This window comes from Sinohyriopsis cumingii, chromosome 1 (genome assembly GCF_028554795.1).
Source record: "Sinohyriopsis cumingii isolate HCF-2022 chromosome 1, ASM2855479v2, whole genome shotgun sequence".
Lineage (NCBI taxonomy): Eukaryota > Metazoa > Mollusca > Bivalvia > Unionida > Unionidae > Sinohyriopsis > Sinohyriopsis cumingii.
In genome coordinates this window covers 136,044,425-136,059,407 of record NC_142961.1, presented here as the reverse complement: position 1 = coordinate 136,059,407, position 14,983 = coordinate 136,044,425, and positions in this window count along the sequence as shown.

Below are 14,983 nucleotides of genomic sequence, written 5' to 3'. Positions count from 1 at the left end.
CCCCAAGATCGTGTACGAGTTTAACGGTTGCTTATTTCACGGATGTCCCGTCTGTTACCCTGAACGTGGCACTAAAAATCAGTTTTTACAACTAACCATGGAAGACTTGTACCAGGCCACTTGCCAACGACGCTTCAAATTAGAACAGCAAGGATACCAAGTAAGTGGTGGAAATGTGGGAACACGAGTACGATCACCGTTTGAAAACCAGTCCCGAGTTTAAACGCATCGTAGAAAGTTGCAAGTTGATGGAACCCCTGAACCCAAGGGGCAGTTTGTACGGAGGAAGGACAAATGCCACTTGTTTGCTGTTCCACGCTGACGAAGAGAAAGGAGAAGAAATCAAATACTTGGACGTGTGCTCGCTGTATCCTTACGCATGCAAATATTTTCGCTTTCCTGCAGGGCACCCGCAATTGCTGTCGGAACACATCGACCTGGACCACATTCGACAATACGAAGGCTTAATTAAATGTAAAGTCTTGCACTATCCCGTGTTACCTCACCATTGTCAAGGCAAACTGATGTTTCCTTTGTGCCGTACTTGTGCCGAAACGTGCAACGAAGACCAGCCTTGTCAGCACACAAAGGAAGAACGCGCCTTGACGGGGACGTGGGATAGCGTGGAATTGTTCAAAGCTCTGGACATGGGATACCAACTGTTAGAAGTGTACGAAATTTACCACTTTCCCAAAACACAAAAATACCACAAGGGCGACGAGACTCAGAAAGGCATTTTCGCAGACTAGGTGGATGCCTTTTAAAATCTCAAACAAGAAGCCAGTGGCTATCCTTCTTGGTGTAACACTCCCGAAGATCAAAAGACATTCAAAGAGAAATACTGAGAGCAGGAAGGTATCACTTTAGACCACATAGAGAAAAACGAAGGCAGGCGATCGTTTGTCAAAGTGATGTTAAATTGCTTGTGGGGCAAAATGACACAACGACCGTGTTTACCCAAGACGGAATATTTGACAGAACCTTCCCGCTACTTCCAGATGATTCACGACAAAATCAAATACATGAAACACGTGGACGTCGTTCGCGAGGATTTGATCTTAGTGAATTACGAAGAAGATCTGGACTTTGTACAACCCGACGAATTTGGAAATGTCATCAATGCGGCTTACGTGACAGCCCATGCTCGCTTAAATTGTACGAAGCTTTAGAACTGTTAGGGGATCGCGTCCTGTACTTTGACACAGACAGTTGCATTTACATCGATCGCCCGGGTCAACATCACCCTAACATCGAAGGAGAACGTTTAGGAGCCTGGACAGACGAGCACCCCGACGAGAAGATTTTAAGTTTCGCTAGTGGCGGTCCTAAAAATTACGGCTACGAATACCGGGACAAACAAGGAGAAGTGCACACGGAGTGTAAAGTGAAAGGATTGACTCTGAATAATCGCACCAGTCGAGTGGTAAACTTCGGCGTATTGAAAGAAGCCTTGCAGTCTGGAGAGGATGGAAACTTTAAAGTGACCACCTAACAACCGAACACGATTGTACGTTTACCCACTCATCAAATCGTCAGTCGACCCTTGGAAAAAGTCTATCAAATTGTGTACCAGAAGCGAGTGCGACTTCCCAACCACTTTACTTTGCCGTACGGTCACATCGATATTGGTCAGCATATAAAAAGGGACAATCTGCAAAATCGATAGTTCACTGTGACTATTAAGACTAAGCGAACAAGATGAATCCTATGAAAGAGACATCATTCAAGTTCGGGGATTGTAAAACAATTTTACCTTCCCATAGTGTGACTAGTAGTGGATGGATAAGACCCATGCATTAAGATGGAAAATGTCCGGAAGGAAACTGTAAGTGTCCATGCGGTTACCATTGCAATTGCGATGTGAGCGATGCAGTAAAGCATCATGGGAACTTACAACTACTACCACTACTACACCTATCATGGAAAGTGATGCAGTGCGTGTCAAACCCGACGCATGCGAAAGCGATGCTGCTCCTTATCGTGGACACTTTACTGGTTTTCATTGTGGATGTCAACCTTCACGTCTACCACCCTACGGATGTCATGCAACCCTCAGCAAACTCCTGTCGATGTCACCCTACCCTCATTGAGAACCTGTGAAAGACGAATATTCGTTCCCTGTGAGTTTGCCTGAATACTGCGACTTTGAAAATCGTCTTCAATCGCTCAAAGGAAAATGGCCTAAATATCTGGGAGGACCAACCTCTGAAGATTTAGCGAGAGCCGGATTTTTCTACTTGGGCGAAGAGGATAAAGTGAGGTGCTTCAGTTGCGGTGTGTCACTACACCAGTGGGAACAACAAGATTCAGCCTACCTGGAACATGCTCGATGGTCACCCAATTGTCACTACTTGCCTTTAGTGGGATCGAGTCATTGAAGTAACCTACCATGTTGTTGAAGAAACCAGATTGGCTAGGAGTCAAACGTTGGACATCACCGAGACCAGTATTTAAACCCCATTTCAAAATGATATTGAATCATTACCTAAAGAACTGCAAGAGAAGATCTACAAGGAAGTTTGGCAGGGACTTGCCAGAGCGAAATTTCAATGGGTGACTGTAGAACTTTTGTGTCGACAAATTCACAAGAGGAAAGTGAAAAAAGTTAACAAATGTGTTAGATTTCTCTGGATCAAAGGTGCGTTCATCCTATTATACCGCTTTAGACCATTTACATTAGAAGATTTCAGTGACATTCTTGGGCGTTACCCTGAATGGCAGTGGCCAGAAATTACTCACTATGTTGATTACTTTCCCTCTAGGAGAAGATTGTAAATACAATGATACTGACTGACTTAATCATGGATACTTTACAAGAGAACATTCGTGGCTTGCCCGTGGAGTTGAGAGAACGCATTTACCGAGAACTGGTCAAAATTCAGGTGAAACGTAAAGAACAATTGCATCCGTTACGTCACCGGTGTTTAAACCACTGGTACCTGGAAGCTATAAAAGGACTGATTCAGTTGAAAGTGTTCCATTGGTCAGACATTCATCAACTACCCCTTGGTTCAAAGGATTGGTTTGCCATTGATGATTCTATGTGCTACCATGTGGACTTACTGCAACAATGTCACCTTAGTGAAAGAGGAAACTTCTGAACGAACTGTGATGTGCAAGTCAGTGACAAAACGATTTAGATTCGCTACTGGAGTTAAACCATGGCTGTGCACACAGTACACTTATTGTCTCCGACAAAAGAGAGTTTAGTATGATATAATCATGGATACTTTACAAACTCACATTCGTGGCTTGCCTGTGGAGTTGAGAGAACGCATTTGCCGAGAACTGGTCAAATGTCAAGTGAAACGTAAAGAACAATTGCATCCGTTACGTCACCGGTGTTTAAACCACTGGTACCTGAATGCTATAAGAGGACTGATTCATGAGAAAGTGTTCCAGTGGTCAGACCTTGTTAAACACTTCGAGGTCGCGAAGGGTCAAGATGTTCATGATTTTGGTTTCTTCGAGATTCACCTACTGCAACGAATTGAGAAAGAAAAGTTGAAGGATTACAAAAATCTTTCATGCAACATCTGCTTAGTGGAAGAGGAAACTTCGGAACGAACTCTGAACTGTAGATTAATGCTTGGAGCATTTAGATTCCCAACTGGAGAACGAATATCTCTGGGCAGAAAGTACATTTATTGCTTCCGAAGAAAATAAGGTATAAAAACAGGCTGCCATGCCAAGGCTTTTATCCAAAGTGATTCAACAGATTCCGTGGAAGGAGCTAAACGACAGTATTCAAACCGTGGATGATTACCATCACTTATTACAAGAACCGTTTCTGTTGAATTTGGGTCGACAAGTGGTGTGTGTCTTAGTGACTTGTTTTCTGGGATTTCGTTTACCAGCCGATTCCTTGTGGACTCTTTACGAACAGTATTTACCACCCAATGGCTTTAAATGGTCACGAGAGATTAATTTTGCTCAAAGCCTTGCGTTTTCATCTGGATACTTCTCGACCTCTACGGGAAAAAAAGATTCGTCATCTTTTAGCTACCGAAGACGTGTATGACGATATTTGTGTAGCTTGTGACTTACACCCCCATTGGACATATGTACGTGATTGGAAAAAATGGGGTTTTGAGGCTTGGACCCAAGAAGTGGCCAAGTATACTCGAGAGTTGTGATCCTTCCTTTCAACGTCCAAGGAAAAAAGTCACTTTTCAACCTGTGTTAGTGACAGTACCAGAAGAACCCGTCATGGACATTCCTGAAAGGCTCTTTCGGGAGGACACTTGTGTGACATTACCCTCTGTAGAACCTGTCAGAACATTACCCAAAACATGTTGTACAGAGATTTGTTTCTATTCCACATTGATCGTTTTCATGTGTATTTTATCGTTGTACTTAAGCCTTTGGCTTTTATGTATTTTTGTCTTTCGTGTTCATTTTTAAAACATCAATAAACGTGTCCTGAAAAAAAGCATAAACACTCTTGTCTTGTCTGTTTTCGTGTCACAAGTGACATTCCTGACAATATGGCTACCTTTACTGTCTCTGCTCCCTCTTGCTCCACTTTCGAAGTCATTGATGAACACTTATATCGTGCCAGTTGGGAGGCTTTGTGTCATCGCCATCCCTTTAAATACTCATTGCTGGACCTAGCGGATCAGGCAAAACCGAATTTGTCACACGTTTGATCGAACATAAACATTTGATCGATCGTCCACCTCAACGAATCGTGTGGTGTTACAAAGAGTGGCAATCGGCGTACAGTCTCTTGCGAGAAAGTCAAGGCGATTCCATTGTCTTTGTGAAAGGCATTCCTAACGAAGACGACGGAATCGTGTCTGACCCCGTCAAAACCATTTGGTCATTTTCGACGACATGTTAGGAGAAGACGAAGAAGAAATTAAACTGTGGTTTACGCGCAAAGGGCATCTTTGTAATGCCAGTGTCATTTACATCACTCAAAATTTGTTTCAACAAAGTAAAGCCCATCGCAACATCAGTCTCAATGCTCATTACGTGGTCTTGTTTAAAAGCATTCGAGATAAATCGCAAGTGCAAGTCTTAGCCAAACAGTTAGGAACGCTTGGCTAACTCAGGCGTACGACGATGCCACTCAGACTCCACACGCCTATTTACTCGTTGATTTGAAACCCATTAACCCCGATTATTTGCGATTTCGTACCCATTTGTTTCACCACTGGTGTCAAAACGGAGGGCCTGTCCTGTACATGTCTCCGTTATCGACTTAACCCCCAAAAATCTATAAAAACATCTGACACTTTTCGTCTGTCTCACACAGCGTCAACATGACGTCCCTTCAGTCTCACCTTCCCGTCAAATTGATTCGTGCCTTGTATGGCATCTGTCGCGAGAAAAATCCACAAATACGTGCTCGTGTCTTAGAAGCTAGTCTCAAAGAAGTCTTACAATGGTTTACAGTGACAGCAGGTCAATTACTGCAAGGAATAATTCAGATTTCTCATGAAACCAAACGCTTTTTTGATAGAAACAAAGTAGCTTTGACCCAATTGGGCGATCTCCGCATTGACACTCAAACCAAAAACCAAATAATTTTGAAACCTGGAGGGAGTGGTACTCTAGCAGGTGTCATCATTCGCTCCCTCTTTAGATGGGATCGTAATGCTCCCAAAGTTCTCCCCAAGAAAAAAGCCAAACGAAGCCCCAAGAAGAAAAAGAGCAACGGTCTCAAGACCAGGTCACAACCCCGGAAAAAGAAAAGTCCCCAGAAAAAGAAACAGAGAAGTCCTCAGAAAAAGAAAAGCCCACATAAAACAGCTTCTAGTTGTAAGAGAGGCACTTTAGCCAGGACGCAACCTTGCATTCGCAAACCACGACCTGCAACGACGGTGACCGAGTCTCCGGTAGCCTCAGGTTCATCCACTTCTCCGTTGATGACATCATGGAAGCCCGTGTCTCCAAGAATTTCTCCACCAGTGGTGACACCCTCCTCCTCTTTAGCGGCCGTGGCAGCTATTCACAAAGTACGTGCTCCCAAAATCAAAGTCCAAGAGAGATCGGGATTGTTACAGAGTTTACTGGATTTGTCCAAGCAGGAACTGGCTCGATTTGGACCATTGCGAACCCCTCAACGACGCGTGTTGCCTGTCCTCAAGTTGATACGACGTAAAGACAATCTGTGGCGACGCGTTCCAGTGTAAAAAAGGCCTGAGACAAAGTATGGATATCAGTGTTTTTGTGCTCGTGACCTCCCAAAAGGTGTCACCTCAAAGAAGTGCATACCGTCACCATCGTCATTCTCCTGTCCAAAAAAGAAAGAGACAAAGACAGTCTCGTCATCCGACAAAGCGCTTAGCCAAGCATCGACGTTACCCTAAGAAAAGATACAGTCGTTCAAAGAAAAAGAGGAGTCAGTAAAGGGGATGATTCCTTGGCGATTTCGGAAAACACATTGTCACTTTTTTGACCAAGCGATAGTCCAAAAAAAAGAGATAAAAGGGCGTGTGCTAATTCATCAAGGTTAGTGTATTTTTGGTTAATGTCCCGGAACCAACAAGCAAAGATGTCACCCCCCAGGAAACATTCCTCTTCTAAACCCAAAGAAAAGAAAAGGAAAGGACTGCCTCCTCGTTTACTCAAACATGGGGAAATGTTATCTGTCCTGTCCAAAGCTTCTCCACCCATGCGAAGAAAACTTATTCAAACAGCCTCCACAGACGTAATCGATACCGTGTATGAATGTTGTTTGAACGATTTGAAAGGCACGATCCCTTTGTCCAAACAGCAGAAACAATGCTTAGGCAAACATCGTCACGTTCGTCACCAAATGGTGCAAAAGAAAATCCCCATTCGTCAAAAGAAGAAGATGTAGTTCCAACGTGGAGGAATTTTACCACTATTGTTAGGCCCATTACTGAAAGGAGTCTTGGGAACCATGTTGGGAGGACTCGTCGGAGCGAGATAAAAAAGCCCTCGGAAGTCCCAAGATCTCAGATGTGACCCTTGACATCGAATGGAAGGACGAAAACTGGCTTTAGTGCCTTACAAACGATGGATAGAATACCATCGTTGGAAAGAACAACGAACCCCGCATTTGCCTCCCAATCCCAATTTGACCGAGATGTCCCAGTTACAACACGAATTTCAGTCATTGATGGATCGCCACGATATGTCCGAAACAGAAAAATCGCAAAAGTACGGTCAACTCTTGCAACGCCTGCAACTCTTTTACCAGAAAACTTTAGACGAAACAGCTCTACCCACTCTGAAAGATTTTAAGACCTTGATGAAAAGTCCATCCCCTACACCACCACCACCACCACCACCACCATCCCCAGGGGTCACGAGAGACGCTAAACCACGAAAGCCTGAGGAAGAAGAGATACGAGAAGTCTTTCAAACACCGTCAGCAGCTCCCATTTCTAGTAAGATTGCAGCATCCTTGTTGACCCCTTCCCCCCACTCCAACAAGAATAAATGAAAGCTTGGGTTACAAAGATGATATCCAGTCCTCCTTCGACAGAAGTGAAAAAGAAAGAAGGGAAACCAGAAGTGGAAAAAGAAAAGAAGACCAAAGCCATTCCATTAACACCTCCACCACTAGCTTCGACTTCTACTCCCGTGGCCCATCGGACACGTAAATCCGTTTCCAAGCCACCCTGTCGCCCCATTCAAAGTAGCATCAGCGAAGAGTGGGTAACGTATTAACAAAAAATGGAAAAGGTGTTAACCAGCATTTACTACGATCCATCCCGAAGTTACGGATGAGTTCAAAAATTGTATCGTGCTGCCAAAACTCGACTGAAAAGTCTCCGTTTACCTCAAGTGCAACGATGGTTTCAAGAACAAGCTACCTACACTTTATCCAAACCCATTCGACTCACGTTTTCCAGAAGTCGCACCCAAGTGGAAGGCTCGATCATCAATGGCAAGCTGTTTTAGCCGATGTCTCTCATTTGGCCACCTACAATCGCGGCTACAAATATTTGTTTTGTGTCATCGACGTCTTTTCCAAATTTGACTGGGTCGTGCCATTGACTTCCAAATCGAGCAACGAGTTAGTGCGAGCCCTGCAACTGGTGTTGAAACAAAGTGGTCGTCACCCTCCTCGATGGCAAACGGACAAAGGTACCGAATTTCTGAACCAAGCTTTCCAAAAAGAATTAAAGAAACGTGACATTCATTTTTTACCACCGAGAATCCCGAGACCAAAGCCAGCATCGTGGAACGTTTTCAACGAACCTTGAAAGAACGCATGTGGAAATATTTTACCAATCACCACACTCTCAAGTACATCGACATCTTACCGCACCTGGTGCAAGCGTACAACTAATCTTACCATCGAAGCATTGGACGTGCCCCGCAAGATGTGACTCCCGACAACGAAGTGCTGGTTTCTGATCCCCTGTTTGGTACGTCCCCGACGGGGGCTGTCCCCAAGAAAAATGGAGTGTTGGCCGTAGGAGATTGGGTGCGCATTGGCAAAACCAAACGTACTTTCGACAAAGGTTACTTACTTCACTCGACCACCGAACTGTTTCGTGTCACTGGACGAGTGCATGGCCGTCTATAAATTGGAAGACATCAACGGAGAAGTGTTAAAAGGAACGTTTTATTTGCCTGAGTTACAACGTGTCACCAAAAACGAAGACGACGTGTACGACATTAAAAGCATTCTCGAACGCAGAACCCGTAAAGTAGGCAAACGACGTGTCAAAGAAGTTAAAGTACGTTGGAAAGGATATCCACCCAGCTTTTATTCTTGGATCGACACTTCGCAAGTCATCGACTATAAAAAGAAATGACCATCATGCCCTTTCACACAGCCTCAGCTACTGCTACCACTGCAGCGACAACTCCTTCGCCCATTTCTTCTCTGCAAGATTTACAGAAACAACCCTGTGGGTGTGGTGTGGAGAACGTGTGCCTAAAACGCAAATCGTCTTTTTCTGTCAAATCTTTGTAGTCTATCGTGTCATCGGTGCAGCAATCGCCAATTTGAGTTTGCAACAAGGAGACAAACAATTGTGGACCATTTTATTGAGCAGCTGCATCTGTCACCTGCTTCCCAATCCCTCCCTGAAATTCACCTCGAACGGGAACAACGGCAATCTTGTGTCCAGTGCCAGTCACCACTCCAACAACAATAACCCCATTTTGGGCGGAGACACTCCTCTGACTTCCAGTAACCCCTCGGACAGACACAGAACTCTGGAAGTATGAGCCGCCATAACCAATTTTACAGAAACCCAGTGACAGTTCCATAGAGGTGTTTCCCAATAACACTTTGTGCTGTTACACGGTCAAATTACCTCAGGCAATCCAATTAGATCACGAAGCCTAATGGGAAGTGGCTTTAGTGGAAATCATTCACCCGACCCAAGTCCTCAATGTCCTTCCCAATCAAAATTGTTTTTACGGTCGAAGTTCATGACGAGCAAATGCAAAAGTACTTGAATACTTTAAAATATGACAATAAAACATATCCTGAACAAACTCAAAAGTGGACCTATCATTTGATCATTACCCCAGGCTATTATTTTAGTGGTCAACATTTGGTGAGCACTATTGCATCCAGGTTTAATGTCGTGTTTCTTAAAGCTTTGGAGAGTGTCAGAAAAAGTGTCACCCTTGAGTACCACAAAGTAGCTCGTCGCTTCCTGATGACATTTGAGGGGTGTAAAACGATGTCCATTTTATTTTGTCCTGAATTGTTTGACATCTTGGGCGGGGACGTGGAGATGAGGATGGCAATGATGAAGAAAAACGAATTACCAGTCATTTCCGACAACGATTCTTTTACCAAGTTATTTCCTTCCCCAGCAGAAATGACCCAAGGACTGAATTTGATCTTTGTGTCTTCCGATGTGATGGAGTACAATGTGGTGGGACACACCTCCGTACCGTTACTGCGTGTCATTCCTTTCAAAGTGGATTTTGCCACGGCAACGGACGAGGAAGGTGGAAACACCTATCATGTTCAACGCGAATTTGTGCATCCTCATTATTTACCCGTCAGTAAGTCGTATTTTTGACACTGTCAACATTGCTATAAAAGGAGATCTTGGACAAAATATTCTATTCACCAAAGGACCAGTCACGGTGAAACTCCATTTTCGAAAACAGTTCTCTAACGAGTTGAAAGTCATGTATCCAGTGTACCGAGGTGTTGGTCGATAGCGAGGATATGGTTTAGGAGATATGTTAAAATCGGCCTTTCGTTCGGTGGCCCCAGTCTTGAAACCGATGGAGAGACGCGGATTACACGCCTTGAAAGATGCCGCACTGACGCAAGGCAAAGAATTTCTCCAAAATGTCATCATCGACAAATAAAACCCTAAAGAAGCTTTCTTGAGAGCAGGCAAAAATGTCTTGTTGCTAACAGGCAAAGACATTTTGGGCCGACGAGAAACTCCTATAAATGCCCTGAGCGCTACTGAGTCAGGCATTTCTACTTCCCTGACGAAACAGCAAGGACAAGGCAGAAAGAGACGACGAAGTAAACATCTGTTCACAAGACTTCACACTTCTAAAGCTAGAAAGACAAAGAAAAGAAGAACTGTTCGAGACTTAGACGTTTTCGATTATTAAATTATTGAGAAACAGAAAAATGATGCACCGAGAGTCTTGCGCCTGTTCCAAGGCGGAACTGGATCTATTTGCCATGCCACCCACCATGATGACGATGCAAGAATCCCAGTGGGTCGATTTTCATCCCGTCTCCTCTTTCACGGATTCAGCTCCCACTGAGTTTGATATCAAATATCAGCCCGAAGGTTATATTGATCTGAATAGCAGTTACCTGTACTTGAAAGTCAAAGTGATCAAAACGGACAACACTAATCCAGGAGCCAATGCTAGAGTAGCTCCTATCAACAGTTTCATGCATTCCTTGTTCAGCGATGTGGACTTGTACTTGAATAACAAACTGGTTAGCAGCAGCATGGATACTTACCCATATCGGGCCTACCTGGAAAATCTCTTGACGTACGGAAAAGAAGCCAAGAATACTCATCTGGATGCTTGCGTGGTATGGAAACCTGACACAGCGGGAGAGAACACGTTTAACGACACAGTCCTGACAGCAGATGACGATCCTCACAATGTGGGGTTTAATGACCGTCGTAAGAAAATTATGCAAGGACTTAGTTTAGAACTGTTGGATCGTTTGCATTTGGACATGTGGTTGCAAGAAAAGTATTTGCTGAACGGAGTGGATATCCGCCTGAGACTGAATCGTAGCAGTGACACTTTCCATTTGATGGCCAATGCCAACGAATACAAAACTATCATCCAAGAAGCCAGGCTCTACGTGGGTCGTGTGGAAGTGTTACCTAAAGTGGGAAATGACATCAGTCACATTTTGAGCAGAACGACCGCCAAATATCCGATACGAAGAGTGGAAGTGAAAACGTTCACTATTCCTGCTGGACAGCGATCCATGGTTGAAGATCATCTATTCCAAGGACAATTACCCAAACGTTTGATCCTTGGCATCGTCAAGAATTCAGCCTTCAATGGACTTCACAACGAAAACCCTTTCCAGTTTCAACATTACAACGTAGCCAAAATCGAAGTCAGTCGCGGTGGCAAGGCACTGTGTACCAGGCCGTTCGAACCTAAGTTTGGTGACAGGAACTATTTGAGATCGTACTTGTCCCTGTACGAAGCCACCGGGCAGTTAGAGAAAAAAAAAACCAGTCACGGTATTTCGTACGAGGATTATGCAGGAGGCTATGCTTTGTGGGCTTTTGATTTCACTCCCGACCAAGGCAGCGACGAGGGACATTTTCACCCTATACAATCCGGTCAGATTCGTGTGGAACTTCAGTTTGCGAATCCACTAACTCCAGATAACACAGTGAACGTCATCCTGTATGCTGAATTTGACAATACGATAGAAATCAACAGTTTGAGAGAACTCATTCTAGACTATTAGAAGCCGTGGAAGACTGTAATCCCTCTTTATCTAGTGGAGAATCTTTGGACATCGAATGTGAGGAGACAATGAAAGGAGAACCCCAAGACAAAGACGAAGAAGTCATAATGATGAAGTCCCGATGGCCAGAACAAGAAGCACATTTAGTCTCCTGTTTTGCTACAGTAATGGGAGATAAAATTAAGGAATTGATCAAGAAAGATTGCTTCGGATGTCAAAACGATCATCCCAGTAAAATTCAACACAATAAATGTCTGATGCTGAGTCAAGAAGAGAAACTGGACGAGTATCTGGAAAAAGCTTGGAGTCTCATCTCGGAAGAAGACGTGTTTGATCAGTGGTAGAAAGGCTTGCGTAAATATTCTTGTCCTCCATTAACGCCTCTAGAGATCCGTCGCATCGAAAGTCTCTTGGACCAGGGTACGAAGTAAGTCGGAGCTAATACCCATTTACTTGTCAGACATTTTCCAAGAGAAAGTCAGGATCGAATTGATCACTTATTATCACCTGTGAAGAAAAAAAAAGAACACAAACATGGATATCTGGGAACTTTATTACCTTTTGAACCACAGTTCGTACACTGCTTCTTGGAATCCTGTCGTATGTGCTAAAGATGAACTCCCTCATCGCAAACTTTAAGACCATCAAGCTTATGTGATCCACATGGACGACAGTCATCTCCCAAGAACCCACCGGGTAGCCGTCTACTTTCGTCAAGAAGGATGTGTGGAATATTTTGATTCGTATGGATTGCCCCCTTTGGAAGACGATATCATTGACTTTATGAGAAGAAATTCTCAGACCACACGATTCAATAATGTGAAATTACAAGGCATAGATTCATTGGTGTGTGGACAATACTGTGTGTATTTTCTGCATCATCGCAGTCTGGAATATTCTTTAGAACATTTAGTGACTTATTTTGATCGTCATTCTTCTAGAAACGACGAGAAAGTAGATCGATGATTTTGTGACCATTATGCTTAACTTTCGTCTTTATCTAGGAAACGTAGTGTACATCAATGGCCCAATGACTTCCAATAGTGGAAATCACAATTTCATTCACAACGTTGTCAGCCATGTCCAAAATAGATAGTAAGTTTTAAAAAATTTGTTAGTTAAATTGAATGGTTAATGTTAAAAGAATTTGTTAATTATTAGTGGTAAATTATTGGAATAAAAAAATAGGTTTGTTGTTAGTTTTGCTATGGGTATCATGAGCCATGCTCTTTGACTTCTCTCTATCCCTCACATGACACTAATTTAGCGTTCCGACTCGAAACCGTGTAGGGATGTTTTCCTTCGCGTTCGCGCTTTTACCATAAAAGCGGGAAAGTCTCCAGTCTGACCATTCATTGTCGACTCATCCTCCTACGAAGATGCGCTGAAGATTAGCCAAGTTGAGCGAAGCCTACGTGAATTTGCATCGTATCAGACAAAGTCTGATACCGAAGCCTGAAGAGATAGAGAATGTCAGAATGTTAAAAGTCACTGAAGACCTGATAGAAGAGTTCTTCAGAGAAGAAATTAACAGGGAGAAAAAAGAATGGACTGAGAAGTACAGACTTCAGAAACAGCAGAGAGAGCAGCATCAGGAACCTGACAGAGGCTTTGTCGACTGTCGTGTCGACATCAAAGAGTTCTCCTTCTCTTTCCGAAAAAGCAGACCTTATCCTGTGAGAAAGCCTGTCGCCAGAGGAGGTCGCAATCTTAGACCCTAAAAGATTGCTCCTCGTTCACACAAAAGAACAGCCCTTTTCAGGGCTACCCCATACCCTAGAAAAGAAATAACATTCAATTGCCTATGATATGTTAGAAAAAATTAGATTTGCGTCTATAAGAACATGATTTCTTTATCTTGGTTATAAAGTGCGTGTATAAGCATTTTATTTAAGTGGCTTTCCAAAAATTTTAAAATAGTGATTGTTAGTAAAAAAAGAGTGAGTGAGTGTTTCTTTTAGGTCCGCGCGTTTTTCTGGTAATCATATGGATAATGTAAATTTGGATCTTAGGGGATGTTTTCCTTCACGTCCGTGCTTTAGATATATATGCGGAAAAGCTCGTCAGATTTTAGCTATAACTTTAAAGCAAAATATGGATGTACGGGGAGTAATCTTTGACTCCAGTGAATATAAATTGGGTCAGTATGCCGATGACGCTTTTATTCTTCTTGATGGATCTAGTTTTTCTCTTGAAGCAACTATGAATATCTTGCAAGGTTTTTCTCTATTATCGGGACTTAAATGTAACATAACAAAAACAAAAGCTATTTGGATTGGAAACAGGAAATTTTCCAATGAAAGAATATGTCCCGAAATGGGCCTAATTTGGTCCTCTTCTAACTTTACACTCCTTGGCATAGAATTTTCTCCAGATTTACAACAGATGGTGGAAATCAATTATATGAAGAAACTAACAAAGGCAAAACGAATACTGGCAAGCTGGAGTCAAAGACATCTATCAGTAGTTGGTAAAGTAATTGTTGTAAAGACTCTTGTTCTGCCCATATTCATACATCTTTTTTCAGCATTTCCTAACCCATCAGCAAAAGTTGAAGCAGAACTAAATCGCATGTTATTTAAATTTGTATGGGGTGGAAAAGTAGAGAGAATAAAACCTGATATACTAGTTTCCCCAGAAAACAAGGGAGGACTAAATATGATACACATATTTTCATTCATTAGGTATATTAAGATAAGATGGGTTAAAAGATTGCTGGAAAAGGAAGATGGAACGTGGCAGAACTTAGTCAATACAACTATACTCAGAAATAAAAAGGATATTTGGAATTTAGGGAGAAGGAAATTAGAAGAATTTTGTAAGTTCATTAAAAACAGTTTTTGGAGAGATGTAATTTTGGCAGTATTTAAATGGAAAGAAGAACCGCAAAGTCCTAACGAGTATCTATCCATGAGTATTTTAAATTTTGTCCCCCCTAAAATGATCTATCAATACAAATCCTGGACAGAAGCTGGTTTTGAAATTCTGAACGATCTAGTAGATGTTCACGGTAATTTAATACCTTTTGAGATAATAAAACAAAAAACTGGAAGCGATGATTTCTTGAAATACTTCTCCTTAATATCCAGAATTCCTAAAGCATGG